Source organism: Sciurus carolinensis, chromosome 2 (genome assembly GCF_902686445.1).
Source record: "Sciurus carolinensis chromosome 2, mSciCar1.2, whole genome shotgun sequence".
Lineage (NCBI taxonomy): Eukaryota > Metazoa > Chordata > Mammalia > Rodentia > Sciuridae > Sciurus > Sciurus carolinensis.
This window is the reverse complement of record NC_062214.1, coordinates 78,211,095-78,238,984: the sequence shown is the minus strand read 5'-3', so window position 1 is coordinate 78,238,984 and position 27,890 is coordinate 78,211,095. Positions and strand designations below refer to the sequence as shown.

The 27,890-nt window shown below is 42.7% G+C and overlaps 1 non-coding gene and 1 pseudogene across 1 annotated transcript; both read left to right on the top strand.

Moving 5' to 3' along the window:
* Window positions 1–26,517, top strand: LOC124976347 (aldo-keto reductase family 1 member B1-like; annotated as a pseudogene).
* On the top strand, window positions 22,178–22,250 carry Trnak-cuu (transfer RNA lysine (anticodon CUU)). Its single transcript has one exon. It is a non-coding gene; the product is annotated as a tRNA-Lys (tRNA).
* Window positions 26,518–27,890: the final 1,373 nt, after the last annotated feature.

Here is a 27,890-nt window from a genome sequence, read left to right as displayed (position 1 = left end):
ATGACCTGGGACAGCACCTACTTCCTGGCTCAGGCCTACCTCTACCTGGTCTCCACATGCCTGAGGCACTCCAATAGCTGCCTCTACTGTCTGCTGCGCAGCGGCGAGCCGCATCTGGCATCTGTGAGAGCTGTGCTGCCGGGTCAAGCGCCCTGCGGATCTCCTAGCCGGCTCTGACAGTTGCGCTCCAGCAGCGGTGCTCTCCAATGAAAACCTGAATCTGAGATGCACACCTCCTAATGAGACCCACCGATTATGTGTCCGTACGAACAGCACCAGGACAAATGGCGCATTTGGGGATAAGGTGAAGAAGCAGTGTCTGATTTCAGGACCGGTATTCCGGGATCACTCAGAGAGGGAAGATTTGGCCACTTGGTGGAAATTACTTAAGACTGAGAGTTTTCCACTCACCTTGTATACAACCTAGGGGGAGTCCCTTCCTCCCTAACCTCAATTCCCCATTCCTATAAGGATCGGTGGGGATTAGATGAACCTGGGGACCTGCCAAGTCTAGCACTTGTCTCCTTCTGGCACAACCTCTGCAAACAGTGTGATCCTCATTTATCACCCTTAACAAACAAAGCTCCTGCTATTTCTATTTCATTTTACGAGGGAGTTACAAGGAGAGGCCTGAGCCATTTTTGGAAATCTGGAAGAGAGGAACGTTGGGCTCAGAGAGCTTTTGGTGGCTGAAGTGTCTGAGCTGTCATTTTTAAGTCCTGACTGCTACATGTTTTCTCCAGATCTCCAGGGCTTGGCTGCCCCCCAGTAGCACTGATTCAGCAGTATGCTGACTCTGAGGGGGCAAAGTAATCACCCTCTCCTGCTCCCATGCTGTGTGGAGCAGCAGTGACCTAGGGGCCACAGAGGCAGAACTGGGAGAGAAGTCACTCACAGGAAGCAGATTTCATTCCCTCGCTGTGACAGATCTTTCCCAATTTTGAGGACCTGAGCCTCACAAGGCAGTGAGTTCCCCGTCCTTGGATATACTCTAGCAGAGACTTACAAAGAATATTGGAAACAGAAGTAATGCATCAGATGGCCTGTGGCATGTGAAACGTGGTTGCAACATTCCCTTTTAGCCTGGAGATCATGTAACTGAAATGGGACAGGTGGAAATATAACTTTAGGGCTTGCATGGCATAAACCTTAGCAGTCAGTATCCTCTCCCCCTGTTCCCTAAATACACCTGAAGATACATCTAAGGGCAACCGATTTAAATTCCTTCTCTGGCAGGTACCACTTGATTCGAATATTGATACAGAGACACCGTAATGCATTTTCAACACAAAACTCTTAAGGAGATTAGGGGGCCAGAGTTCAGAATTCATATTTGCATCCTTGCAAAGGTCTCATACATCTCACACCTATTGTTTCTAATGAAGAATAACTTGATCTTGAATAAAGAGGGGAAAAGCCATCACCCCAAGCCTGGTATCCCAGCAAGGAGCCCATGCAGAAACATAGGTCCACCCCAATGTCTGCAGAATTATTTTACCAGAGCAGCCCAGAAGTGGGGGAGATTACCATAGCTAGTGACTGATGGAATAACAGTCCCTGGGCCTATCATGTGGATGATAATATTATTTCCTTAAAGTATCCAAGATGCAAGCCTGGATGGTGGTGCATGCTTGTAATTCTAGCTACTCAGGAGGTAGGAGGATTGCAAGTTTGAGGCCAGTCTGGGAAAATTAGCAGTTTCTCAAAATAAAATAAAAAATAAGGGCTGGGGATGTAGCATAGTGATAGAGCACTTGTCTAGCATGCATGAGGTTCTGGATTCCATCCCCAACACCACACACAAAAAATGAAAGAATCTTAGTTCCTTGTAGTTCTTGTCCACTTAAAAGGAAACTTTTTTTTTGTAAAGTAGTGAATCAGAGGGGTTCACAGGTATTTCCAAACCTTGATTATTTGTTCTTTTAAAAATGAGCCAATTGCCTGGCACAGTGGCCCACTCCTGTAATCCCAGGGGCTAGGTGGACTGAAGCAGGAGGATCACAAGTTCAAAACTAGCCTCAGCACTAAGCAACTCAGCGAGACCCTGTCTCTAGATAAAATATACAAAAAGGGACTGGGGTGTGGATCAGTGGTTAAGCTCCCCTGGATTCAATCCCTGGTACCAAACAAAAGCCAATTACCAGGTGTGGTGGTGCATGCCTATAATTCCAGCAATTTGGGAGGCCGTGACAGGAGGATTGCAAGTTCAAAGTCAACCTCAGTTTAACTTAGCCAGGCCCTAAGCAACTTAGCATGACCCTGTCTCAAAATTTTAAAATAAAAAATAAAAAGGACTGGGGAGTTTCGATTTCCAGTACTGCCCCCCCAATTTTTAAAAATAAAAATAAAAATGAATCAATTGACTGTGTGTGGTCAATTAATTGACTGTGTGTGGTACATGCCTATAATTGCCTGTATTGTAATCTCAGCTACTTGGGAGGCTGAGATAGAGGCTCGAGAGTTTGAGGTCAGCCTGGGCAATTTAGTGACACCCTATCTCAAAATAAAAATTAAGATTTTTAAAAAAGTGTTGCAGATGTAGCTTAGTGGTAATGTACTTGTCTAGCTTGTACAAAGCCCTGGGTTCAACTCCCAGAATTACAAAGAAAAAAAAGTGAGTCACCTGCTGATCATTTCTCCTTCATGTGCAGAAGAATGTGTTTAGGGGAAGCAACAGGAAAGAGAAGGGGTCCCAACCCCAGTTTTCCTCTGTCTTCCAGGAGCCCATCCCCTGAGTTAGGATGGGTCCTAAGAACTAAAAGAGTAGGACATGGGTGCTCTGTTGAGAGAAAATGCAGCCTGTCTGGGAGCTGCAAATACTCTAAATCAGCAGTAAGAATATATTCAGTAGAACCCCAGAGCAATTGTCTCTTCTAAAATTATTCTGTTTAAAGAATGTTGTAGAAAATTGTATCAGTGATTCCATATACACCACACAGTGGACAGTAGGGTATGATGGGCAAAGGCATTCAACTTGGAGTTAGACTAGTCAGATGCCTCTGTTTTGCCTGGCCTTGTGACCTTAACCAAGTCACTCTGCCACTCTGAGCCTCAGTGTCTTCATCTAGAAAATGAGGCAGATGAGAATTCCTTGTGCGTTTTCCAGATCCACGGTTAATTTTTACCCCCTCTGCATTCTTTTCTAATTGCTCTTCACGTGCCGATTGTTTGGGGGTTATTGCTTGCCACAGAGTTAACATCCAAAAAATATCACAGTTCATTGAACTCTTAGTTCTTGTGAATTGTTTCCTTTATTGAGGACAGGGTGAGCTTTTACTGGCTCTTGTTATAAAAACATCAGTCTTCTCACTCAGAAGAGGACTGTGGATCTTACACAGGGGCAAATCAAATACACATGTTGCTGGTCCTGGACAGAGCCAAAGCTCCTGAGGCTTCCCTGGGAAATTCTCTGGGGTGTGGAAATGAGACTCATTGTGTCCCCAGAAAGACAACCAAGAGGTGTGTACTCCGCCCAGCCCCAGTTTCAGCTCCAGCCAGAGAATAGTGAAGAGGAAGTCCAGGCTCAGGGCATGCTGGGAAGAATGTCTGGATAGGGAAGCTGGCAGAGTGTGTCGTCACTGAGCCTAGAGAACAGGGACATAGGGCTGGAGGTTGGAGCCCAGTGGTAGAGCACTTGCCTCGCATGTGTGAGGCACTGGATTTGATCCTTGGTACCACATAAAAATAAATGAAATAAAGGTATTGTGAGAACAGGGGCACAAAGAAACAGATGCACAGAGTGAGTGAGGCTCCTTTCTTTTCTCTTTTCTTCTGGGATTGAATTTAGGGGCACTCTACCACTCAGCTACACCCCCAGCCCTGTTTATTTTTTATTTTGAGAGAGAGTCTCACTAAGTTGCCCAGACTGGTCTCAAATTTGTGATTCTTCTGCCTCAGACTCCCAAGTCACTGCAATTACAGGCATGTCCCCAAAGCACCTGGCTCAAAATAAATGAGATTTTAGAGGAAAAGAACAAACCCCAAATCTTGTAGACTGAGAAAAGTACTTATTGGCATTTATTGTGCACTTAGCAATGAGGCAAACCCTGCCTTTTGAGCTTCACAAAGCGTTTTCAGGCACATGGTATCACCTACATTTTATGGAAGAAAATGAGGCTCAGAGAGGTTAGGAAATCACCTATGCTGACAGCTTGGAAGGTAATACGGCAGGTGTTCCAAACCACAGCTCTCTGATTCTGAAACCTAAACTCTTAGTGGCCATTGGCTCATTTTCCAGGTGCTAAGAAAGTGCTACCAGAGACAAAATAAGAACTCTTATCTGGGCACAAAGGCAGCTGAGGAACCAAATGCCTGGGAAAGGAATATTTGCTCTGAATGAGTGAATGGCAGCTGGGGTGGCCTTGGAGTCAGATGCTGTGAGGAGGGAAGGGGATGAGAAGTAGTGGCCTGAATGAATCACAAGCCCATCTGATATTGTCATTCATTCCAGCACATCCCAGTCCCTTCAGTTGCATGTGGGGGGAGATCTGGACTCCTGAAACTCCTGTAAGTGGATGGAAGTATAAAGCTATCAACTTGTACCACAAGTGGGGTGGCTAACTGGCTGAAAGAGCATCTTCGGTTTGCAGAGATGACCCACTGTCCTTACAGCAGCAGTGTCCTAGTGGATTAGGCTGTCTAACTTCCATGCTGTCATGCAATCTGGTGGCTTGGGAGTTCCTCCCAACCCTAGCCACCTTTGCCCTTTCCCCTGAGCAGAGCAGCCCCTGAGCCTCCCTCTTCCATTCCACCTCACTCCTGCTCCTCCATGGAAACCTGCCGGTGTTGGAGCTCCAGGCACAAATGTTCTAGTTCAACTAGGCATGGTGGTAAATGCCTGTGATCCCAGCAGCTCTGGAGACTGATTCAGAAGGATGGAAAATTCAGAGCCAGCCTCAGTAACTTAGCAAGGCTCTCAGCAACTCAGGGAGACCCTGTCTCTAAATAAAATACAAAAAAGGGCTGGGGATGTGGCTCTGTGGTTAAGTGTCCTTGAGTTCAACTCAAGGTACCAAAAAATTAAAAAGAAAGAAAGAAAGAAAGAAAGAAAGAAAGAAAGAAATGTTCTAGTTTTTTTCTAGGTCCAGGCTGCTCTCTTTGACACGCTTATTTTCTACTTTTTGCCCCACCCCCAGGCTGGACCTTGAGCCTTTTATCTCTGTTATGGTTCTCAGCTGTCCACCTTCCTGCATCCCCACAGTTCCTTGGGCCCATAGGACCCCCTACTGGTGTTCTGCCTGTAAAGTATCTTTTCATGTCTTCTCTAATTATGAACCATCTGTGTCTGATTCCTGTTTGTATCACATATACACTAAACTCTCAATAAATGTTTGATGAGGACGTGAACACCGCTCTTGAGTGTCCTCACTTTCCTATTTGCTGTGTATCATGTGGTCTTTGGTTCCTTCCCCATTCCCTTGGACTGAGTAGAGTATTCCAAAGTCTCCCCTGGATTCCAGAAGACTGCTCCTAAAATCCACTCTTATGAACAGGCCAGCTGACCTGAGAGCTTTGGTATTCACATTTGTTCAGCCTGCTACATCCTCCTGAGCATCCAGTTAATCCCCATATCATTCTCAAGAACTGGATCCCATTATCATTCCCATTTCATGAAATAGCAAACTGAGGCTCCAAGTAGAGAAATGGCATACAGCTAATCAGCAACAGAACTGGCTTAAGATCTCAGATCCCCATGTGGCTGTGCCTTTAATGTGAGTTGTCAGACTAGAATTAATCCAGATGGAAAAGATACAAGTAGAAATGACTGATGGTTTACAGATGTTTTAGCTTTTCTTTTGAAAAAAAAAAATACAAAAAAAACGTATCTATCCCCTTTTATTCCTTTGCTTTTTTCCCCCCTAAGAAGATAGGGTCTCACCTTGTTGCCCAGGCTGGCCTCAAACTGCCTCAGCTTTCCAGGTAGGTGCTATCCACTATAGTGCTTGGCTAAATTTTGAATTTTATCTTCAAAATTCATCATATTATAGTTGGGTCCATAATAGTAACATTATAGATCCATGTTTCTTCTATAATAAAACAATGCTCTCTCCCTGCATCCTAAAGTAACTGACACTCTTAGATATACCCTGCATAGCATTATGGAGAACCCCACTTTGAGAAGCATGAACTTGCAAGATAAATCCCAGAATCCTTAGCCTATACCATGGCCTCTGTGTGGCCTCAGCCTCCCTCTCCAAACTTCTCTGGCCACACACCCTCACACCCTGGACCCTAAGCAGGTCCACTTATGCTGTTCTATCTGTCTGGAGTACCAGTTGCATAACTCCTGGTTCACTTTGTACCATGACATTCCACCATCCTGACTCCTCATCCCCAACCTCAGCATCCTGAACCCATTTCCCTTCCTCATTCTCTCACTTTCATTTTTTGCTTTCTCTTTCAAAGCACTCGGGGACCAGACAGTGGATTGGGCCTAAGTGGAAGAAGGCTTCAGGCCCCCCAGATGTGGCAGCCTTATCTGGATAAGTTGTGCTGTCCGTCATTCACCTGAGCTTCCCCTACTTCCTGAGGCTCCTCCAGGGTACCTGCCTCAGGGTGCTGTGTGATTCCACCCTTTGTGAGTATGGCCCCCTTTCCTGGACTGAGCAGAAGTTTCTAGAATCAGGGACCTTACTTCTCTGGTTTGTTTGTGTCCCCTCCACAACAGTCTCTGCTCTGGAGTGGGCGTTGGAGGATTACTTGCTGAAATAAATATGTGCGTGGCCTTGTCTTTTGACCTTTCCCCATTCAGTTTCTCTGATCTTAACATCCTGATTAAAAGAGATCTGCAAAACAATTCTCAGTCCCCTGGGAGTGGAGTGGGCTCCATTTTAAATGCCTTTCTGTTATGATTGAATAATCATCTCCTAAGTCATAAACCTTTTGAACGGGGAAAAAGTAAGGCTGTGTGTGTGCGCATGTGTGCATGCAAGCATGTGGGGGAGCACTTCTACTGTGACTTCTCAGTGCTGTCCCAAGGGAAGTGGTAACATAAGCAGGGGACAAAAAAAAAAAAAAGAAAAGAAAAAAAAATATATATATAAAATTAATGAGGTGAGCAAGACATGGATTCATAAACTGCAGAATACATAAGCTAAAAGCATCCTTAGAGGTCCTGTAAAATGACCTTGTTTGAGAGATGGGGAAATTGAGGTTTGGTGCAGGGAGTGGGGACGCTGTTCTGGGTTACACAGGAAGCTGATGTCACAAGCAGCCTCTCTCAGTTGGACAGGGTCCCAGAAGGAAGGCAGCCCCACTCACTCCTGCTGTAGAGTAATCAGCCATCTAGTTTGCCTGGCACTGGGGGGGGGGGGGGGTCCCAAGACCCTCAGTGTTAAAACTGAGACAGTTCCTAGGCAAACCCAAATGGAGGTCACTGTTAGCTTGTGAGTCATGGCCTTTCTCCCCAACCTGACTATAAAGTCTCCCAGACCACTTCCAGAAAAAATGGAAAGACAGAGATACCTGGGGCACAGCAACAGTGTCATTTGGGCCTGCCAGGACCCACTGCTTAGCCTTGCCTGGCAGTGAGGTGGGCTGCACAGCACCCGCCTTGCTGGGGCATCTCCCTAACTCAGCCAGTCCCTCACTGCTGTGCTCCTTTCGTACCAAAGACACTTTTAAAAAACTCTCTTGGGGCTGTTTAACTTTGATGTCCATAAACATTTCTTTTGATAAATACCAGGATCCATGTGGCATGTATTTTGAGAGGCTCTGTATAGCAATAGGCTAGTATGTCTTTTTGTTGTTTTGCTGTGTGAGGAGATCCAGCCAGCTCTGTCCCTATCCCTAACTCTCTATGTGATCTTGAGCAAATTTCTGCCTATATCTGGGTCTTGTTTCCTCATGAGTGAACTGGGAAATGCTAGAATCTGCCTTGTTCAGTTGCTCTAAGAATTCAAATAGAAAGAACCCCAGAGTACTGGCACAGTACTGGCACATAGTAAGCATGCAACAAAAGGAATTTGTTGTCATCTCTGGTCCTCAATGGCTCAGGGTTCAACTGGTCTTTTCCTCTAAGGTTTGGGGGATTCATCTAGGGGTTAGTGCAGACACTGAGATCCATCATGGATAAAAATTGAATATTTTTCTCTCCTGGCCCCTGTGCATCCAGAATTCAACTCTGCAGTGAAATATTTATGAGTTTCCATGCAGAGGTTTTTCTCCAGAGGGCGGTTTCTCCCGAGACAATTTGAACAAAGTGGAAGTTTGCAAAGATGCTCTTATGATTTAGATGTGAGGTGCCCCCAAAAACTCACATGTGAGACAATGCAAGAAGGTTCAGAGGAGAAATTATTGGGTTGTAAGAGTCTTAACCCAGTCAGTGAATTAATCCCCTGATAGGGATTAACTGAGTGGCAACTGAAGTGGTGGAGTGTGGCTGGAGGAGGTGGAAATTGGGGCATGCCTTGGGGGTATACATTTGATCTGGCAGGTGGAGTCTCTCTCTGCTTTCTGATCATCATGTGAGCTATTTCCCTCTGTCATACTCTTCTGTCATGATGTTCAGCCTAACTTCAAGCCCTGAAGAATGAAGTCTGCTGTCTATGAATTGAGACCTGTGAAACTGTGAGCCCCCAAATAAACTTTTCCTCCTCTACAATTGTGCAAGTCAGGTCTTTTAGTCACATTGGTGAAAAAGCTGACTAAACCAGATGCTCCAGTTTTCTGTATTCAGAGTTGGGGATTTGGGCTTGGGCAGGGGGAGGTGGAGTGGATGGAAAGAAGCTGGGCTACTGGAGAGGACACTGGTCCAGGCATCAGGAAATGGGAACCTCTCTAAGTCTGCCCTCACTAGCTGTGTGACAAAAGTAAGTTCTTCTCTGGACCTCTGGCTCCCCATCTACAAGATACATAGGACAGAGTCAGTAATCTCTTTCCTTGGTCTTAATTCTTTGTGTCTGGGTTCCTATACCTGGCACTGTGCTAGGTATACAGCAGGCATTAATAAATGTGGCACTTGATGAATGTTTTCTTATGAATTAACATATGCAGAGGGAGGTAACTGACACTGATGGGAAATTTGGTGGCCTTCCAGGGTGAGACCACCACCCTAGGGTGGGATTCACTCATTAGCTATCCAGCCCTGCAGCACAGTCCTGAGGACCTAATCCTGACTTTCTTCTTCCAGTGGAACAAATTTCTCTTCCAACTTATCTCCACCCTGAAAGTTGCCAAGAGAACCCAACTCCTTTTGTGAAAACAAATTGACTTGTAGTCCAAGGCTGCCCTACCTGATGCTGGAATAGGCCCTCATCTCAATGTTCCCTGCAGGAGTGATGGCGGCAGAGACAGCCTGTGAGTCCAAGATGCTCAAGATCCTGATGGTAAGAATGATTTGGACAAAAGAGTGGTCCAGGGCCTTTGCCTTTCATGGAGCTTAGGAGGATGACCTTCTCTCCAGTGTATGTTTCCCTAAATGGGCTTTCATGTCAACTCTCTGCACTTTAACTTCTTGAAAAGGATACTCTTTATTCATGGCAAAATTTGGATACTCATGCCAGCCTTCCTTCCATTCAAAGGTGGGTTCTCCCCATATTCAGAGCTCTCACTCTTGAACTTACTTCTGTCTGTGCAAGACACCATCCCCATCCTCTGCCCCAGCTGACAATCTCCAGGTCTCAAGTAGAATGGCACTTCTTCGAATGGGTCTTCCCTGCCCTCCAGGTGTCCCTGCCACATTCCTCTTTACAGTTTTTTTTTTTTCCCCCAGTTTTGGAGATTGAACCAAGGGGTACTCTGCCATTGACTACATTCCCAGCCCCCCTCCTTTTTAAAACCATACTGTCTTTATTACTCCAATTTTTAAATATTTTTAGTTGTAGATGGACATAATACCTTTATTTACTTTTTTATTTGGTGCTGAGAATCCAGTCCAGTGCCTCATGCATGCTAGGCAAGCGCGCTACCACTGAGCCACGACCCCAGCCCCCAGCCCTTATTTTTTATGCTGCAACAGGGTCTCACTCAATTGCCCAGGTTGACCTTGAGCTTGCAATTCTCCTGCCTCAGCCTCCTGAGTCACTGGGATAAGCATGTGCCACCATGACCAGCTCTCCTTTAGAGTTCTTTGTGGTTTTCTAAAATGGTACTCACTGTCATGGATCTTTCTTTCTTTCTCCAGGTGTTTATTGCAGATCTCTGTCATGTTTGAGGGCTCTTAGGATGATGACTTTTCATCACTGTTACACTAATACCTGGTCAAATAACACAGTTCTTATTTTTTTTGAAACTGGGGATTGAATCCAGGGGTGCTTAACCACTGAGCTACATCCCCAGCCCTTTTATTTATTTACTTTAAAAATATTTTTTAGTTGTAGATGGACATAATATCTTTATTTTATTTAACTATTTATTTTTATGTGGTGCTGAGGATTGAACCCAGTGCCTCACACATGTGAGGCAAGTGCTCCACCACTGAGCCACAGCCCTTTATTTTTTACTTTGAGATAGGGTCTTACTAAATTGCTGAGGGCCTTACTAAGTAGCTGAGGCTGGCCTTCAACTTGTGATCTTCCTGCCTCAGCCTCCCAAGTTGCTGGGATTACAGGCATGTGCTACCACATCCACCTTCTTACTGTTCTTATCATTTCTTTCTGGTATTAATATAGTACCATCAGCTTTCTTTGGTTAGTATTAATCAAGCACATCTTTTTCTATGTCTGTTTTATTTTATTTTTTTCTCTCTCTCTATTTTAGATGTTTCTGTTATAAATAGTGTATGGCTTGATTTTGTTTTAATTCAGACTGACAATCTTTGTTTTGTCTTTCTAATCCTTCCTAATTTAGCTCATTCCCATTTATTGTGGTTATTGTAATAGCTGGATACATTTCTATCTTATTTTATGCTTTATTGTTATCTTGTGGGGTTTTTGTTTGGTTTTGTTTTTCTTTTTTATATATTTTTTTAGTTTTCAATGGACCTTTATTTTATTTATTTACTTATATGTAGTGCTGAGAATCCAACGTAGTGCCTCACCCATGCCAGACAAACACTCTACCACTGAGCCCCAACTCCAGCCCCTTGTTTTTCTTTTTTAAGGGATGGTCAGATGGGCACAGTGGTGCACACCTGTAATCCCAGCAATTTAGGAAGTTGAGACAGGAAGATTGCAAGTTCAAAGCCAGCATGGGCCAATTAGTAAGACAGTTTCAAAATTAAAAATCCAAATGCTTTGCTGTTGTATACAACATATTCTAGAAAACGTGAATGAAAGCACAAGTTTCTGCCAGATGTGGTTGTGCACCCCAGTAATTCCAGCAACTTGGGAGGCTGAGACAGGAAAATTACAAGTTTGAGGTCAGGCTCAGCAATTTAGCAAGGTCTAAAGCAACTTATCAAGACCCTGTCTCAAAATAAAAAAATAAAAAGGACTGGAGATGCAGTTCAGTAGTAGTACTGGCTTCACTCCCTAGTACCAAAAAAAAAAAAAAAAAAAAAGACATGTTTATAAAAAAGAGGGGTAGGTAGGATGGGGGGAATGATAATCTGTATGTTGTCCCAGCTGGTTTCAAACCCCTGGGCTCAAGTAATTCTCTTGCCTTCACCCCTTGGGCTAGAGGTACACTCCACCATGCCCAGTTAATTTATTCTCTTTTCATTTGAACTTATTTATTTTTTTCATTTTGTTTCTGTCCTCTAGTAGTTTGAAGGTTACATACGCTCTTTCTAGTCTTTTAGCAACTATCCTATAACGCTTAATCGGTCTGTCTTCTTCTTCTCCTTCTTTTTTTTTTTTTTTTTTTTGTACCAGGGGTTGAATCCTAGGGCACTGAGCCAAATCCCCAGCCCTTTTATGTATATATTTAAAGACAATCTCACTGAGTTGTTTAGGGCCTCCCTAAATGCTGAGGCTGGCTTTAAACTTAGATCCTCCTGCCTCAGCCTCCTGAGACATTGGGATTACAGGCGAGGAGCACTGTGCCTGGAATTATTTGTACTTTGTTCAACTTTTCTAGCAGATCCTGGCAGGACGGTTGGTCTGCTCCAAGCTAGTCCAACACAGTCAGAGACAGAAGTCCTTATCTCCCTCAACTCAGCTTTATAAAATGTTCCGTTTGATATGGTGCTGCAGTGGGAACTCCAATCAGGGTACTGAGGGCTTCAGATTCTTAAAAATTCTATTATGATACAATATACATGATATTTGCCATTTTAGCTATTCATGAGTGCACAACTGAGTGACATTGAATACAGTGGTGGTGTTGCATAATCATCACCATTGTCTATATCCAAAACTTATTTTATCATTCCCTACCCAAACTCTGTACCCCTAAAATAATACTATGAGAAATAGAGAGTCTGGTGGTCCATTTTCAGATTATTCAGCCTTACTTGGTTCCAACTGTAACCCTTCCCTTTTGCTGCTCATTTCTAAAACTAACCGTCTGTGTAGATAGAAACCCCGAACTCCTCCAGAGTGAAGGCGGCTGCCGTAGGGTAGCGAGCCAAGCCGGCTGACTGCCCTCCCAGACCCGCCTGCTAGCCAAGTCCCAGTAGCTCACCCTTTTGTCAGAAGTGAAGGTTCGCCTCCCTCCCCACCCTGACTTTTGGCACCTTTGTTATTTCTAATGATAGCACTCTGCCTTCCCCTCCCAGCCTCTGGGTCCCTGATAACCGCTACTCTAGTTTCTATGAATTTACCTATTTTTTGTTTGTTTGTTTGGGTTTTTTTTTTGTTTTTTGGTTTTTTTTTTTGTTTTTGGTTTTTGCAATGCTGGAGATCAAAACCCAGGAACTCCAGAGTCTTAAAGAGAAGTAGAGAGTAGTCCAGAAGCTGAAGGGAGGGTGTGAGGAATGGGAAGAAGTCAAAGGCACAATATTCTAATTAATTAGGAGGAATGAGTTTTTAAGATTTACTGCCCAGCAAGCTGGTCACAGTTATAAGAAGGTATTGCATATTTCAAAATCACAAAAATTATATAATTTATTATGTCCTCACTTTAAAAATCGTAAAATGATATATGAGGAGATGGCTGTTAAGTCTGCTTGATATGGTTGTTACAGAATGTATACATATATAAAAATATCACCTTGTGCCCATAAATATATGCAATTATTGTTGTCAATTAAGATAAAAATTTAAAAAGAAGAAAACTAAAGGAAAACAAAATGAAAACACAACCCAGGGCCTCACACATGCTAGGCAAGTGCTCTACTACTAAACTATGTACTTAGTCCTGAATTTGTGTGTTCTAGGTACCTCATCCAAGGGAATCATACAATATTCGTAATATTTTTCTTCCCTGTTTGGCTTATTTCATTTACCATAATTTTTAAAGGTCTACCCATGTTCTAACAGATATCAGAACTTCCTTTTTATGGCTGAATAATATTCCATCGTAGGTATATGCCATATCTGTTTATTCATTCAACTGGTGACAGACACTTGGATTGTTTCTACTTGGGTGACTAATGCTGCTATGAACATATGTGCACAAATGCCTGTTCCAATCATAGAGATTTTCAATGGCCCTGTGGGGACCTGTTTCCTGTTTTATAAAATTAAGTAATTGAATGATTTCTAACTCTAAGACTTCAAGAAATGAACGTACTCTAAAGGACTGAAGCTGGAAAGTCAAAGCTATGTATATGCAAGTGATCTGCTTTCTAGAATGTCAGGGCTTCTCATGTGCCCACTGCCTTGGGGGCCCAGGCACTGTGTGCGCAGCCCTTTCTCCAGAGCAGCCCAGGGAGGCAGAGGGCAGTTACCAAGGAGGATATATTTCAGTTGAGCCTGGCAGCCAGGATTCCACCCCTCCAGACCATTTGCTAATCCCCAGATGACTGGGCACCTCTGCAGGGGCGTTTCTGGCCAGAGACCACTCCTGGAAGGGATGTCTTTGATGGCTTCTCAGGCCTGCTGTGGGAACCTAGAGTTCAACCAGTCCTCACCAGGCCGAGGTGGCGAGGGGCCCATGTCCCCACCACTGAGACAGCCTGGGAGGTTCAGTCACTGGCTCCTAATCTGCCGCAAAGGTTGAAGACTGGCCTCCCATGGGTTATAACTGACCCATGGACAGGTTCCTTTGAACTGGTATTTAAAAAATAGTTTAAAATAATAACGTTTAAAAAATAATTAGTTACCAAGATTTAAAATTCAGAATGTTTTACTTAAAATCCAGATTTCTGGTTCCTTCTAAAGAGTCAGAAGATCTGGTGGTCAGGGCCCACACACCCAGCAGTGGTTGCCCATTTAGATCAGACATTAAAAATCCAATCTCACAGGCACCTGTGATCCCTTCCTTCACTTGTCCATCTGGCCCGTTTTAGCACCCTAATGGCACCAGAGCTCTTACAGCTGTACTGAAATCCCTTATCAGCTAATCAAGATATGCTTCATAATAAAATGAAAAAGGTCGTGTTACTGAAAGTTTGGTCCTCGTCCCTCATGCCAATCCAATAATGAGGACACATTTTGAGAAAAAGGAAAAAGAAGTTTTATTGCTTTGCTAGTGAAACAGGGGACTCCAGTCCCAGAGGTTTTGATTCTGCCCCAAGGGAAACAGGGGATGTTTAAGGAGCTAATTTAAAGACCACATTCCATGTGTTCTCTGCCTGGAGTTGTAATTCACTTGTTAATATAGGAGATAGTCATTTCTGAGATGTTCTGGTGCCATCTCCAAGTCTGAATTACTTCTTTCCTGTGGTGTGTACTCAAGGACTGATGGATGACTCTTCCTAGCATGGGAAAGAAAGGTAATCCTGTTTCCCCTGAGATTAGGGAGTGGGGAAGGATAGGGAGGAGGAAGGAGAGAAGAAGAGAAAGAAATGTCTGTTTAGAAAATAAGTTGCTGAACTGGGGCTGTGGCTCAGTGGTGGAGGGCTTGCCTAGCGTATGTGAGGCACTGGGTTCGATTCTCAGCACCACATATAAATAATAAATTAAAGGTCCTTCAACATATAAAAAAATTAAAAAATAAGTTGCAGTGGCAAAGGAGCAAGGACTATATTCATAAGTATAAAGTGAACCACTGTTAAACAGTCACATTCAAGAATTTGTCAGCCAATGGGGGCATAATGAACAGGTGCTGCTTTATCCAAGTGCCAATTCCAGCATTCATTAGCTGTGTGACCTTGAAAAAGTTACTTAACCACTCTGAGCTCCATTTCCTTATCCTTATGATAATAACACTATCTTTCTCCTGGGATTATAATGAGACCTACATGAAGGAATACACACACAGTGCTTAGGAAAGTGCCTGGGATGTGGAAAAATGAGAAGAGGTACGCAAGAAGAGACTGTGACTTGGACAACTAGAGGCTTGGAAGGTGCCCAGGACTGCATGTGAGGCCCAGCTCTGCCCTTGCTAGCTGTGTGGTATTGGACAAGTCATTTAGCCCAGCTGAGGCCCTTTTGGTACTTGAAGTGCCTCCGCAGAGTGGAGGCACCACAGATGGCTGCTGTTACAATTATGAAGTGCTTGCTCAATCCTCTTGGCAGGCTTCCAGGGCATTCTTGAGCCTGCAGCCCATCCCTGCCAGAGCTGGGGAATGGATATTGGTATGAAAGACAAAGAGACTCTGCCAGCACAATGGCACCATTGTGAGCTCACGGGAGCACAATTTCCTTTCTGTCCTTTCAACCTTGAAGGGATGCCATTTGGGGCCTGGGTGGGAAGGCGTGGGAGCCATCCAGAGCTCTGTCAGCCAGTCTTAAGGAAGATCAAGGAAGCGATGGAAAGAGGGGGGCCAGCCCTGCGGAGTCCTTGTGCGTCTGTCTTCTAGTTGTGTAAAGGAGGACTCAGGGACGCAGAGTGGGAAGGAGACTTGCCTGGCTCCATAGAGCAGAGCGGGCCGAGCGGGGCTGGAGCCAGACCCCACACAGGGCCACAGGGAAGCCCAATCGCTGGAGGACTTGCCACCCCAAGGGACATTTAGACTTTGGACATTTGACCTTTTCTTTTAATGAAGTTGTATATTCTATCATTAAACACACTGACAAGATGCAAAAAGCAAACATTTATCTTACTACTTAAATATTTAGTATATATCTAAACTCTTATAACCTTGTTTTAGCATTTTTCCTTCCATTTGAAATAAGATGGAATTTACATACCACAAAATTAACCCTTTTTAAACTGTACAAATTCACTGGAGTTTGATATATATTTACATTATACATTCGTGCGTGCATGTGTGTATATATATACAGTCATGCAATCGTGATCACTATCTAACTTTAGAACATTTCCTTCATCCTCTTCCACAGCCCCTATCAACCTTGAATTTACCTTCTGTCTCTGTGGATCAGTCTACTCTACAAATTTTATATAAATGGAATCATACAATTTGTAGTCTTTTGTGACTGGCTTTTTTCACAAGCATAATATTTTCTTTCCTTTTTCAAATTTTTTTTTTAGTTGTTGATGGACTTTTTAAAAAATATTTTTTAGTTGTTGATGGACTTATTTATGTATTTATATGCAGTGCTGAGAATTGAACCCAGTGCCTCATGCATACTAGGCAAGCACTCTACCACTGAGCCACAACCCCAGCCCTGGACCTTTATTTTTATTTGTTTATGTTTGGTGCTGATAATCAAACCCAGTGCCTCACACATGCTAGGCAAGTGCTCTACCACTGAGCCACGACCCCGGCCCAAGCATAGTATTTTCTAGGATCACTCATGCTATAGCATGTATTAGTGCTTCATCATTTTTATGGCTGAATAATATTACAGAATATTTTATTTATCTATTTACCAGTTGATGGACATTTGGATTGTTTTCACTTCTGGCAATTATAAGTAATGCTTCTAGGAACATTTATGTACAAGATTTTGTGCAAATATATGTTTTCATTTTTCTTAGATGTATATCTAGGGTGGAAACCACTGGATCTTATGGTAACTGTACACATAACCTTTTTTTCCCATGCTGGGGACAGAATGGAGGGCTTTGTGAATGCTGGGCAATTGCACTACCACTGAGCTATAGCCCCTGCCCTATGCATAAGCTTTTGAGGAACTGCCAGGCTCTTTTCCAGTTATACCATTTGACATTCCACCAATAGTATACATCCTCAGCAACACTTGTTGTTATCTGTCCTTTTGATTGTAGCCATATTAACCAGCTTGGCAGCTGTGGGGCTTCGCCTTACCTTTTAGGCAGCTGTCCTGTCCCTACCCTCACAATGCCCACAGATCCCGCTGGGTTGCCCCTTCCCCTACGATCAAACCTTATGTAACCTAGAAGCTATCTCCTTGATGTCAATGAGATAACTGGAGGAGAGTACATGGCACGAAGCTACTCATTTAATGGACACTCACTAACCGTGGAAAACAAGGTCCTTGTCCAGTTGAGCTCACAGATTGGTGGGAAAACCAAGTGGTCTCAGTGCCAGGTGGCATGCATCATGCATATCCATTCACAGTCCTCAGTACACTCCTAGGAGGTAGGCAGGCAGTTTTCAGTTATATGGTCTAAAAAGTGGCTGGGTTGGGGATCTGAACCTTGATGGTCTCAGGTCAGTATCTCTGAGTGCTTCCTATCTGCATTAACCATGACAGAGGGACAGTGTTGACTCAGAAGGAAGTCAACTATGGGGACACAAGGAAAGCTCTCTTGCTTTCCTGAAGGATTTGCTTCTTCTTTTTTTTTTTTTTTTTTTTTTGCGGGGAGTGGGGATTAACTAGGGATTGAACCCAGAAGAGCTTAACCACTGAGCCACATCTCCAATCCTTTTAAAATATATTTTATTTAGACACAGGGCCTCATTATGTTTCTGAGACTGGCTTTGAACTTGTGATCCTCCTGCCTCAGCCTCCAGAGCCGCTGGGATTACAAGCATGTGCCGCTATGCCTGGCAAGGACTTGTTTCTTGATCTGGGTCTTCCAGGATGGAGTTGAGAAGAATAGTTGGGGTGAGCATCCCAACTATTGGAGAAGTGCATCTGGTGTCTGGAGGCTTGATAATACAAGTTTTGCTCTCTCCAGGGGCTCAGGCAATCTATGAGGCCAGAGAGGTAGGTGGAAATTAGACCAGGCAAGACCTGGTAGGCCTTGTCAGAGAGTTTGGACTTTGGACTTCATCCTGAGGCAGAGGAACAACCATGAAGTGCTTTAGGAGAAATATCAGAAGGTTGTACTAGCTACAGAAGTCTCAACCCAGATCATGAAGGAAAGGAGACAGGAGTCCAAGGGTCTTCATGAATCTCATCTCAGCCATCTGATACCACAATTCCTTTAAATGAAATTTCAATTTTTGTGCTTCAGGCTGGCCTAGACCCCAGCTTCACCCTCCTCTCTTTGATACAGATAGGTGAACTGAGATGGTGAAGGAATGCAAAAAGAAATGCTGGTGGAGATGGCAAGAGGCACAGAGATCTCCATGGTGACACCAGGCTTATTCACTCAGCTACCCATCCTCCACCCTCACCCCCAGGTTTCTCCAGACCTAACATCTAGCAGAAATCAAGCAGTATCTCTTGGAAAGAAGAACTTTTCTGTTTGTTGTATAACGGGTTCACTTGATGCTTTGACTATATCCCTTGTGTTTTTTTCTTTTTCCCACCCATCGTCACCCTGACCTTCTCCCTCGTGATCCTTTCCCTAACCTTTTTCTTCCTGGTCTTCTTTTCCCTAACCTTTTCCCTGATTCTCTCCTCTGATCTTCTTTTTCCTAACCTTCCGCTCCCTGATCTTCTTTTCTCTGATCTTCTCCTTCCTGATCTCTCCTCCTAATCTCATTTTCTTTGAAGCACCTCTTAAAAAAAAAAAAAAAAAAAAAACCCTGTTCCTGCCGGTGGGCAGAATAACAGCCTTTGGGATAGGAGTCCCTGTGTTCCTCCCTGGCTAGCAAAGCAATAAACCTTTTTCCTTTTTCTCAAAACCCTGTCCTCCTTATTGGATTGGCATCGGGAACAAGGACTGAGCTTTCAGCAACAGTACTAACTCATAGGGACTCTAAAGAGGGGATCAGCCACCAGCGCTTTTGTCTGGAGTTCCAGGTGATCAACAATTCCTGAGCGCTAGGGCTAGGAGGCTCCTTAGACCTTCCTAAGGCCTTCCCTGCTCTTACCCTTCCTCTACCTCCCACCTCCGCCCCCTCAACCCCTCCCGCATACTTCATAGATGAAGAAACAGAGGCCTGTATTATGGAAGGGACTTGTAAAAAAGGTTAAGATTCCGAAGAAACTTACTCAAAAAATTAAAAATAGAATTGCCACATGATCCAACAATTCCTCTTCTGAGTACATACCCCAAATAATTGACATCAGGGACTTAAACGGATATTTTCACACCCATGTTCATAGCTTTATTCACAATAGCCTAAAGGTAGAAACAACCCGAATGTTCTGATTAATGAACAAAATGTGGTGTCTACATACGCTAAAATATTCAGTCGTAAAAGGAATGAAGTTCTGACCCACAGCACATGGATGGATATTGAAGTCATTATACTACGTGAAATAAGCCAGATGCAAAGAGTCCACTATTGTATGATTCCACTTACATGAGTGAGTACCTAATGGTCAGGTGGGTGGCAAAGTAGAATGGTGGTTACAGGCCTAACAGGAAGGGAGTATGGGAGTTATTGTCTGAAGGTTATGAACTTCAGTTTGGGATGATGAAATAGTTCTGGAGATGGTGGTGGTGATGGTTGCACAATCATGTGAATGTGTTTAATACCACCAACTGAACACTTTAAAATGTCAATTTTGTGTCAGGTACCTTTTACCACAATAAAAAAAGAAACACACAATACACAGTTCTATCCAGGTATCTTATAATCAGAAGATTTATTCTGAATAACAGGATCTGTATAGCCATGTCTCTTTTTGGTCTTGGTACCCAAGGAGTTGATTCGGTTTAAGTGACTTCATCCTAAAGATGTTATGAACTGTGTAACTGGTCAGCTTTCCTTTTTTGGCTTGACTACTAGAAAACTTTGAACCAGATTGGAAGTCCACTTTTTTTTTTTTTTTTTTTGACATCAGGGATTAAACCCAAGGGAACCTAACCACTGAGCCCATTTTATTTTTTGAGACAGGGTCTCCCTAAATGACGTAGGGCCTGGGTAAGTTTCTGAGGCTGGCTTTGAAATTGTGATCCTCCTGCCTCAGTCTCCCGAGCTGCTGGGATTACAGGCGTGTGCTGTTGTGCCTTGCTCATCTTTTTTATCTTTTTTTTTTTTTTTGACAGTGCTGAGTATTAAACCTCCAGGGGGTCTTCCCAGGGCCTTGGGTATGCTGGGCATGTTGGGCAAGAACTCTTAACACTGAGCTACATGTCCAATGCCCCTCATGTATGCTTCTGTAATAACAAAAAGGTATTTTTTTAAAAAAAGATAGATGAGAGGGCCAGGTATGGTGGTGCTGCATGCCTATAATCCCAGCTACTAGAGTGGCTGAGGCAAGAGGCAAGAGGATAACAAGTTTGAGGCCAGTCTGCGTAAAAATATTTTTCAGTGTTTTGTTTTTGGTACTGGGGATTGAACTGAGGGACACTTAAACACTGAACTACATCCCCAGTTCTTTTTAGTTTTTGTTTCGAGACAGGGTTTTGCTAAGTTGCTGAGGGTCTTGCAAAATTGCTGAGGCTGTCCTCAAATTTGTGATCCTCCTGCCTTAGTCCCCTGAGTCACTGGGATTACAGGCATGCACCACTGAGCTCAGCCACCCTGAGCAATTTAGCAAGATGCTATCTCAATATAAAAAATAAATAAATACATAAACTGGGATGTAGCTCGGTGATAGAGAGCCCCTGGGTTCAATCCCCAGTATAGGGGGAAAAAACACAAACAAAAAACTCCAAAAAACAAACAAAACAAAACAAATAAACAAAAAACCATAATACATGCTGAAAGCCTGACGTCAGCTGTACATCAGAATTTCCCACCTTCTGATTTTGTTATTGCTTCCTTGTGATATCATTCACCTTCTCCCTCTATTCCCTTTATTTCCTACAAGCTTGAATTCATATCGAATGGTTAATGAATCCAAATGAAACATTTTTAAAAAGTTTTTTTTAGATGTTGATAGGCCTTTATTTTATTCATTTATTTATATGTGGTGCTGAGGATGGAACCCAGTGCCTCACACATGGCAAGCGCTCTACCACGGAGCCACAACCCCAGGCCCCCAAATGAAACATTTTTGTCCGCTATTAAAAATACCACTGACCTAAAGAAATAATTAAGATCTTAATATGTAATTAAAAATAATTACCATTGATCTTATAGCACTACAGAAGACACATTTAAGTTGAGGATTAGTAAACTTCCGGCAAAACAGATTAATTTCTGACAGCCTGATCCCTCTTATACAGTTAGAATGTCTGCCTTGCACCTAGTAACGCCTGTGGTGTTCCTTGAACCCTGTGTGACCATCCAGTGCTCCACCATGAGCGTAAAGGTTTAACTGCAGTCAATATACTTTATTTATTTTGCTAAACCTACGTGGTCTTTCTTAGAAAGTAGAGCTCTCCCTCATTCACTGGGACCGTTGGTTACTGTGAAATACAGTTCCTATTGGGAAAGCAGAATAAGGTTTTTCTTTTTTCATTTTAGTGGGGAGAGAGTTGGAGTAATGGTCCTTTCCCACCCTGAAGTTCTCTATCAGTCAGTAGAATAAATGTTTCCATTTTTCAGTTGTGTGTACGAGCGAACCCTATATTCGGCATTTTCAATTAATTTCGGGGATTCTTTTAGCGTTTTAAGCTTCTTTTGCGTGAACAATGCTGCATGGTTTAGTTGAGCCACTGTCGGGCCCAAGAAAAACCCCAGAAATATCCAAGCCACTCGGCGAGGAGAGAGGCCAGGGGGTCTGCAGCTGCGCCTGCGGTGCGACGGTTCCTGGAGGGCGCAGGACCTTCGGAGCCTGCTCTGATGCGCGGGCGCGGGCCCAAAACGCGCCCTGCCCTGTGCGCGGGGGCGAGCCCTCTGCGCAGGGCAGCACCCGCGCTCGCCGGGCGGGAGTGGAGGACCACCGCCCTGGGGCTGTCTTACCTTCACGGAAACTGGGAGAGGCTGACCACTAGAGGGCCGCTGAAACATTTTTACTAAATAACAAGTTTGGGCGCAGGGAAGCAGAAATGAAACACGATTTTGAGAGTTGTGGAAAACTTTACCAAAAAAGGTTACAAGAAGATCCTTTAACACACTCCATAACCTTTGGGGCAAACTAAAGTGATCTGAATCCTTTGAAGGGATCCAGAAAGAGGTGTTCCTGCAAGTGCCCGGCTAGCTCAGTCGGTAGAGCATGGGACTCTTAATCCCAGGGTCGTGGGTTCGAGCCCCACGTTGGGCGGTGTGTTTTGCCGTTTTCCGAAACCAGTTTCAGTTTTCAACCGCGGCAATAATTTAACCTATTTCAGTTTTATCAACGTTTAAAACTGACGTCAGCCAGTTTATTTTAAAACATTCAATACATAAAAAACTATTAAGACCAATCTAGTTAAAAAGGAACCATAAGAATAGAAGATTTTGTCTCAGTACAGTTAAAGACAATCTGGTGTAGAAAAATATTTGTTATTGAGTAACAAATAGAGCATTGAATCCCAAAGGTTAGGAGATAAGAAGACATGAAATAAAAGAAATTATAGAGTTCATAAACATTGCTGAAGTGATCTTTGTCAAAATATTGATATATTTACTTTTTACCTAATGCTATGTGTGACATTGAAGATAGATTTGGAGAGCAGTTCTTTGAATTTCTTTAAGCCACTGACTGTTTTGGTGATGAGCTAATAAGACAGTTGTTGTTAACAGACCCTTAGGATTTTCTTGTACTTTTTTCTTTTTTAGTCAGTCATTCAAATTGCAAATTTTCCCTCGGATCTTTTTGAAATCTCAAAACACATTTCCAACAAACATTTTTCCTTTCCTCAAATCAAACAATCCTCCTTTTCTTAAAACAATTCTCCTTTTCTTCATGTTTCCTCAAATGATTCATTTTCTTTGAGCAAAACTTTGCTTTCTTGTGACAACTGCTCTCTTTGACCTAAATATTTAAAGTCACTTCCCAGCAATTCTCAAACATTCTTCACAATTACTATATACTGTTATCATCAATTCAAAACACTATTTCAGAACTTGGAAGAAAAAAACATGGAAAACTTCAGCATCAGAAATGAAGATCTCCAAATACCCTCATTATTATGGAGGTGTACTAAATCTCTAGGTAGTGGGAAGTGGTGTGGAATTGTTCCAGAGAAGCAAACCAGGACAAAGAAGCAAACTGGTAAACTAATCAGAAGTCAATGAAATATCATATGTCTTTTTAAAACAGATCAGTATTATGGGTTGAATTATGTCCCTTTCCCCTGAATTCATATGTCAAAGCCTACCTCCAGTATCTCACCATGTCCGGATATAGCATTGTTGGAGATGTATGTATTTAGTTAAAATGATATCATACTGAAGTAGGGTAGGCTCCTAATCTGACTGATGCCCTTATGAAAAAGGACAAATTTGGACAAAGACACAACCAGATGTCCACCTTTGTACACATGGGAGAATGTTATGTGAATATTATGTGAAGCTCAAGGCAGAGAGTGGGGTAATGTTTCTACAAACTATGGAATGCAAAAGATTGTCAGCAAATGGGAGAGGCATGGAACAGATCCTTCTTCACAGCCCTTAAGAATAACCAGCCCACCCAACACCTTCTGGGATTTCTAGCCCCCTGAAGTGTGAAACAATAAATTTCTGTTGTTTAAGCCACTTGGTTTGTGGTACTTTGTTATGGCAGCTGCAGAAAATGAATACAATCAGCATTCTAGTTGGGAGTTGATTTTTGATTTCACATTTATCTTATACCTTGTTTAAATTAATTGTTATCTTCATTTTCTGAAAGTCTTTCTGAAAAGCAGTTTATTTTGATGTAGTTGTAAATTCAACTCGAGTGGGGAAGTTAGGATCACTTTCCTACAGAAGTTATTTTTTGCACCTACCTTGGAGCTACACTCAGCCTCTTTTATTTTTAGTTTTGAGAAAGGGTCTCACTAAATTGCCAAAGTTGACCTTGAACTTGTGATCCTCCTGCCTCAACCTCTGGAGTGAAGTAACTGAGATTAGAGGTATGTGCTACTGCACCTTGCTTAGTACCATTTTTACATAACTTAATCTGAAAAGAAATTTTCTTCTTATTGTTAGCTGATGATTTATGTTGGCTAGTGACTTATTTCCATTTATACTAAAAATGCAAAGATATACCAAATCGAACACATTTTATTCTCCCGTGGAAATCATGTTTGAAGACTTAACATTTGATTAATCTATAAACCAAATGTTTTAAGAAAACGTGCTAATTCTGTAAGGTCTAATTTTTTCAACAAATTTTAAGAAAAAGAGATACAGACTTTTTAATCAAATGAAATGTGTGGACCTTGTTTGGATCCTGATTTGAGCCAGTCACAAAAGAACATGTATGAGACAATCAAGGATCTATCTGAACATTGATTGTATACTTTTTTTTTTTTTTAATATTTTCTTTTAGTCGTAGGTCGGCACAATATCTTTATTTTGCTTATTTTTATGTGGTGCTGAGGACTGAACCCAGTGCCTCACATGTGCTAGGCAAGCACTCCACCACTTAGCCATAACCCCAGCGTTGATTGTATACTTAAAGATATAAATAAATAAATAATTAGCCTTTTTTTTTTTTTTTTTTTTTTTTTTGGTACTGGGGATTGAACCCAGGGGTTCTTTACCATTGAGCTACATCCCCAGCCCTTTTTATTTTTTGAGATTGGGTCTCACTCAAAGTGCTTAGGGCATTGTGAAGTTGCTGAGACAGGCCTCAAATTTACAATCATCCTGCCTCAGCTTCCCGAGTTACTGGGATTACAGGCATGTGCCCAGCAGGGATTATTAGTTTTTAAATATAATAATGATACTGTGTAAGAAAGGGCTCTTATTTTTTAGAGATACATACAAAATAGTTTATGAGCTAAATAGACATGACATCTGGGATTTGCATGTATATTTTTTTGTGTGTGGGAGAAGGATGGAAGGATACCAATGAAACAAGATTGGTCACATGTTAATAACTGAGGAAACTGAGTGACATGTACATCAGGGTTCATTATACCATCAGCTCTACTTTCGTATATTGTTTAAAATTTTCCATAAAACTAAGTAACATTGATTATTCAAAAGCGAAGGTGTCTGAACCTCCTTAGCCAGAGATCACACTTCTCATCACCCATGACAGGAGAACCAGGTATCATGTGCCCCCTTACATGACACAATAAGAAGCATGTGGCATTGTGGTTAGACTATTCTTGTCAAAAACACTTCACTTAGATGTAAACAAGTCTTTAGAACTAACTACATTTATTAAAAGTTACAAGGGAAATGGAAACCAAAGAAGTAACATCATAAGTAAACAATCAAGATAAATTCAGAACATCAGTCATTTTAAAAAGCGCAGGCTCTTCAGAAAGCAAATTTTGTGAACACACACTAATACCACTAGGTTTGTGGGAAGACTGTATTTGTGTCAAGGGCTCTACCTCAGTGAAGCCAATGAATTCTTTTCTCAAAAATGTTTTGAAATGCACAAGATTACAAAATAAGAGTATAAAATAAAATAATTATGTTGAAGTACAGCTATCAAGATACTTCAAGAGCACGGTTGAGGGCTGGGGTCTCTAACAGGCCGTAGCAGTGACTAGCCATGTGGAGCTCTGTAATGGTGCCAAGATGCCCTGCCAGGAGCTGGGCACCTGGAAGTCATCTCCAGGTCAGATGACTGAGGCCATGAAGGTAGTGACTGGCCTTGGGTACCGCCATGCTCAGGTGTACCAGAATGAGAAGGAGGTGGGGGTGGCCCTTCAGGAGAAGCTCAAGGAGCATGTAGTGAAGCACCATAAACTTCATAGTCAGCAAGCTGTGGTGCACGTTCCATGACAAGAGCCTGGAGAAAGGAGCCTTCCAGAAGACGTTCAGTGACCTGCAGCTGGACCTGGACCTCTACCTGATTCACTGGCCAATGGGCTTTAAGTATGGTGACGACTATCTTCCCTTGGATGCAGCAGACAGCATGGTTCCCAGTGACAATGATTTTGTGGACACCTGGATGGTCATGGAAGAGCTGGTGGATGAAGGGCTAGTGAGAGCAATTGGCATCTCCAACTTCAACCATCTCCAGGTTGAGAGGATCTCAAATAAGCCCGGCTTCAAATATAAGCCGGCAGTTAACTGCCAACCTTACGTAACTCAGGAGAAGTTGATCCAGTACTACCATTCCAAAGGCATTGTGCTGACTGCCTTGGTTCTCCCGATAGCCTGAGGACCCTTCTCTCCTGGAGGATCCCAGGATCAAGGTGCTTGCAGACAAGTACAATAAAACGACAGCCCATGTGCTGATCTGATTCCCCATGCAGAGGAACTTGGTGGTGATTCCCAAGTCTGTGACACCTGCACGCATTGCAGAGAACCTTCAAGTCTTTGACTTTGAGTTGAGCAGCGAGGACATGGCCACGTCACTGAGCTACAACAGGTACTGGAGGGTGTGTGCCTTGGTAAGCTGTGGTACCCACAGGTATTACCCCTTCCATGCAGAGTTTTGAAGCTGTGGATGCCTGCTGTTCCACAAGGAACTTGCACCAGTTCCTGCCTCATTTCTCCTTGCAAGTTAGTGTGGCTTGTGTCCCTCAGCAATGGGCAACACTGAATTACTAGCTTGACACTGGGTATGAAGAGCAGTATCAGTAGATTAGGTGTCTCTGCCAAACTTCTTTTTCCTTTCTTCTTGCTCATCTGGGAAAGTACAACCTGATTATAGTCTTCTGACTAAAGAGAAGCAAAACCCACAAATTTAAAATAGTGTCACTAACCATTGAGTTCTGACTGCTTGGAACTGTAATCCTTTCAGCCAGACTTCTTTTTGCCTCAAATAAAAAGCCTTTTTGTCAACTCGTAAGAAGATACTTTAAAATATGGTAGGTACATACTTCATTATTAAGGCATTAAATAACAGGAGCAAACAGCAGGTCTAATAATGATAATAATTTCAAAGTAATGATGAATATAATGATATTCCTGAGATACCTGCAAGAATGGTGATTTCTACAGGTGACAAAGTCCCAGGTGCTGCTGATTATTGTAGATGGTTACCTTAATTTATAATGGAAGAAAATGTGAAATTTCAGTTAGAGTTTGGAGAAAATCCAAGTTTATGAACTGTTTGAATTATACCCAAGGCCTTCTAGATTAAGAACTTCAGGTCACCTGGTGTGGTGTGCAAGGCTGTGATCCCAGCAGCTCTGGAAGCTGAGGCAGGACTACTGCCCCTAAAGCTCTGCTGGGCAGACACCACTAGAGATGCCACTGGATGCTGGCTTCACAGGCATCCTTATACTCTCAGATTCCTTTTCCTTTTCCTTTCCCAAATGGGGTGAAATGAACGGATTCCTCATGTTTTTGCCCTGTATTTCATATTTCTGATTTGTTGCACCATGAACAACTTAAATATTTAAATATTACTTATGCAATGAAAACATAAAGGTAAAATAAGTTAGCTTATATATAAATACAGGGGCTGGGGTTGTGGCTCAGTGGTAGAGCACTTGCCTAGTATGTGGGAGGCACTGGGTTTGATTCTCAGCATCGCATATAAATAAATGAATAAAGATCTATCAACATCTAAAAATATTTAAAAACAAATAAACAACACAAAGAGGGTGCTAGGATAAAGAAACTCTTAGAGAATATTCAAACAACAGTGTCCATCTTTATGGGAGGAATTGGGTAGAGGAGGGATGGAGGTAGGAAAGAAGACTTTAACTATTTTCGTTTCTGTGTTTTTTTTTTTTTTTTTTTTTTTTTTTTTTGGTACTGAGGGATTTAACAGGGTCTTACTAAGTTGCTTAGGGCCTAAGTTGCAGAGGCCAGCCTTGAATTTGTGATCCTTCTGCCTTAGGCTCTCCAGTTGCTGGAATTA